The sequence below is a fragment of the Oryzias melastigma genome, linkage group LG20, assembly GCF_002922805.2.
Source record: "Oryzias melastigma strain HK-1 linkage group LG20, ASM292280v2, whole genome shotgun sequence".
Classification (NCBI taxonomy): domain Eukaryota; kingdom Metazoa; phylum Chordata; class Actinopteri; order Beloniformes; family Adrianichthyidae; genus Oryzias; species Oryzias melastigma.
The window spans coordinates 3492237-3495749 of NC_050531.1; the positions used below are offsets into that span (position 1 = coordinate 3492237).

Below are 3513 nucleotides of genomic sequence, written 5' to 3' on the forward strand. Positions count from 1 at the left end.
TGGCCCCAAAATAGCTCCATAGAAGAGTTGAATCTACCGGGACTGAAGTTACCACCCACATCTATTTTGATTGGTCCTTTGTGTTATCCCCGCCCCAATGCACCAAAACAGGGCTAAAAGCTTTGAAACTGAAACTTTCAGATTTGAAAATGAAAAAAGAAAAAAAAGTTTTGAAATCGCAATTTGGAAAATTTAAAATTGGAAATAATTAGGTTTTTTTAGAACAGCAGAAAGTTTTGGACATTTAAAAACGCCATTTAAAAAAAAAAAAAAATTATTTGCGTTTCAAATATTTATGGACCCAAAATAGCTCCATATTAGAGCCAGTGATTTTGATTGGTCCTTCGTGTTAGCCCCGCCCCAACACGCCGCAACAGTGTCAGAAGTTTTGAAACTGAAATTTTAGGATTCGAAAACGAAAAAAAAGACTTGAAAGTGGAAAAAAAAGTTGTGAAGTTGAATTTTTGACTTTTGAAAAACGAAACATTTGAAACTGAAAATAATTATGTTTATTTTAGAATAGTAAACAGTTTCGGACATTTAATTTTTTTTTTTTTGCCACAAAAATTATTTCAAATAATATTGGTCCTAAATTAGCTCCATAAAAAATCTGCTATGACTTTGAGTCTCCACGTGATTTCAAACGCACTATAGGTGCAGATCGATCATGGCTCCTTCAGGTGCCTCCCTGCAAAATAACACGTCAGCCACAGGTGCATATTTCTGTCACCTCATTCTTTATTGCAAACACACACATAGATATATATGATATAGATATACCTGCAAGAGGGAAAGTGTCTGTTCATCCTCGTTGATATAGAAAACAAAAACGCAAGAATCAAAACTCCCCTCGTCCACACAATCTAGTCAGAAAAATGAAAACATCCAAAAAGAAAAAAAAAAACAAAAACTTGACACCAGTAAAAGTATAACGGAAAAATGAGAGAAACACAAAAAAAGGGAGGAAAAAACACAAACCTTTGAGCTCAGCTGCAAGAAAAGTATCAGGTTAAAACGTCTTAAAAATGTTTCCCTTTCAGAAAGAAAAGAGGAGCAAAGTAAAAGCAAAGGACTCCCCCCGAGACAGCAAAATCACAAACAACACTGCAAAATGCAAACCCAGGCACAGCAACTGCAAAAGTCGACAGAAACCCCCAAAAATCAAAAGGTTCCAAAACCAGCAACGTCTGGGGAAAACCGATCAACCCCGTTCGGCTCGTGATGCTTGAAAACAAAACTGGCTGTCTGTCTGCTGACCGATCACGCACCGTTTACCCGCCTGCATGCTCAAAACTTGATGCGAAAAACGCTCCAAACCACCACGTCAAAGCCCGACTCAGACACCAGCAAAAGGAGGAAAAATAACCAAAAAAAAGGGGGGAGCAATTCAAAAGACCAAAAATGCTTTAGGAAAAAAAAGGCCAGTGGAAATGTACTCACCGAGCGGGAGTAAAATGTTGCAATAAAAATGTGAAATGGCTCAAAATACAGTATGGCGGTGCGAGCCCGAATGCTGTGGCTTTTCTCTAGCGCTCTGCCTCCAGTTCTGTCATGTGACCGATTCAGCCCCGACTTCCAGCAATGAGAGTCCAGCGCGGAACAGCTGATGCTCAGCGCTCCCCTCCACAAGTAGGTAGAGTCCTCCGCGAGCCGCGGTTCCGACTCAGCCCGCTGTGGGCTCCTCTGACGCCTGCCGCTGCCGTTTTAAAGATGCAGCTCTCTGACGGAGTCACGGGCCACGCGGACGGGGATCGCGGGCTCCGCGTGCCTCCTCTCTGCTCTGTGGACGCGGGGGAAGCAGGAGAGGAGGGCGGCTCTGTCCGTGGTGCTGAATGACAGCGCCATGAAAGGTTCTGTCCGTGGTTCTGAATCACACGGGATGCTCTAACAGTGGTTGTAAATTTTATGAAATGCTCTATCAATGGTTCTAAGTGACACAAAAATGCTCTGTCCATGGTTCTGAATGACACGAATGGTTCTGTCCGTGGTTCTGAATGACTTGAAATGCTCTGTCCATGGTCCTGAATGAGACAGGAGGCTCTGTCAATGGTTCTGAACGAGACGAAAGGTTATGTCCGTGGTTCTGAATAACACAAAATGCTCTAACAGTGGTTATAAATTTTATGAAATGCTCTATCAATGGTTCTAAGTGACACAAAAATGCTCTGTCTATGGTCCTGAATGACATGAAATGCTCTGTCCATGGTTCTGATTGACACGAAAGGTTCTGTCCGTGGTTCTGAATAACACAAAATGCTCTGTCCGTGTTCCTAAATTGCACAAAAGGTTCTGTCCTTGGTTGTCAATGACATAAGATTACCTGTCTGTGGTTCTGAATGAAACAGGAGCCTCTGTCAATGGTTCTGAACAACATGAAAGGTCCTGTCCGCAGTACTGAATGATATTGGAGGCTTTGTCCGTGGTTCTGATTGACATGAAAGGTTCTGTCCGTGGTTCTGAATGACAAAAAAATGCTCTGTCTATGGTTCTGAATGGCACAAAAGGTTCTGTCCATGGTACTGAATGATACAGTAGGCTTTGTCCGTGCTTCTAAATCGCACAAAAGGTTCTGTCCATAGTTCTGAATGACATGGGAGGCTCTGTCAATGGTTCTGATCAACACAAAAGGTTCTGTCTGTGGTACTGAATGATATGGGAGGCTTTGTCTGTGGTTCTGAATGCCACGAAAGGTTCTGTCCCTGGTTCTTAATGAGACGAAATGCTCTGTCAATGGTCCTAAATTGCACGAAAGGTTCTGTCCATGGTTTTGAATGACACAAAATGCTCTGTCAATGGTTCTGAACAACACGAAAGGTTCTGTCCACGGTACTAAATGATATGGGAGGCTTTGTCCGTGGTTCTGAATGACACAAAAAGGTTCTGTCCGTGGTACTGAATGACACAAGAGTCTCTGTCTGTAGTACCAAATGACACAAAACCCCTCAGTGGTTCTGAATGATGCGTGATGCCCTTGACAGTGGTTCTAAATCATAGGAAATGCTCTATCAATGGTTCTGAATGACATAAAAGACTTTGTCCGTGGTTCTGATTGACACTAAAGGTTCTATCCATGGTGCTGAACGACACGAAAGGTTCTGTCCGTGGTGTTTAATGACATGAAATACTGTATCATGGTCCTGAATGACACATAATGCTCTGTCCGTGGTACCAAATGATACACAATACTCTCAGTGGTGATGAATGACACAAAGTGCGCTAATGATGGTGCTGAGTGACACGGAGGGTTCTGTCCGTGGTGCTGAACAATACGGAAGACTCAGTGGTTCTGAATGACAAGTAAAGGCTCTTTCTGTGGTTCTGAGTTACACAAAATGCTCTGTCCATGGTTCTGAACAACACAAAATGCTCCATCGTGGTTCTGAGTGACACGGGAGGCTCTGTCCATGGTTCTGAACAAAGTGAAATTCTCTATCAATGGTTGTGAATGACACCCAATGCTCTGTGGTCCTGGATGAATGAATTCTCTGAAACCGGCGAGTCTTTTTCAGGGTC

At 42.8% G+C, this 3513-nt stretch overlaps 1 protein-coding gene across 2 annotated transcripts in view; it reads right to left on the reverse strand.

Annotated features, from left to right (window-relative positions):
- LOC112151416 (RNA-binding Raly-like protein) overlaps positions 1 to 1812 on the reverse strand; it is a 161394-nt gene extending 159582 nt beyond the window's left edge. Inside the window, exon 1 of one of the 2 annotated variants that reach the window (XM_024280360.2) lies at positions 1441 to 1812. The gene's annotated coding sequence lies outside the window, so the exon portion shown is untranslated. Of the gene's footprint in view, positions 1 to 780 lie in introns of both variants that reach the window. The other variant, XM_024280358.2, reaches the window with a different exon arrangement.
- Positions 1813 to 3513: the final 1701 nt, after the last annotated feature.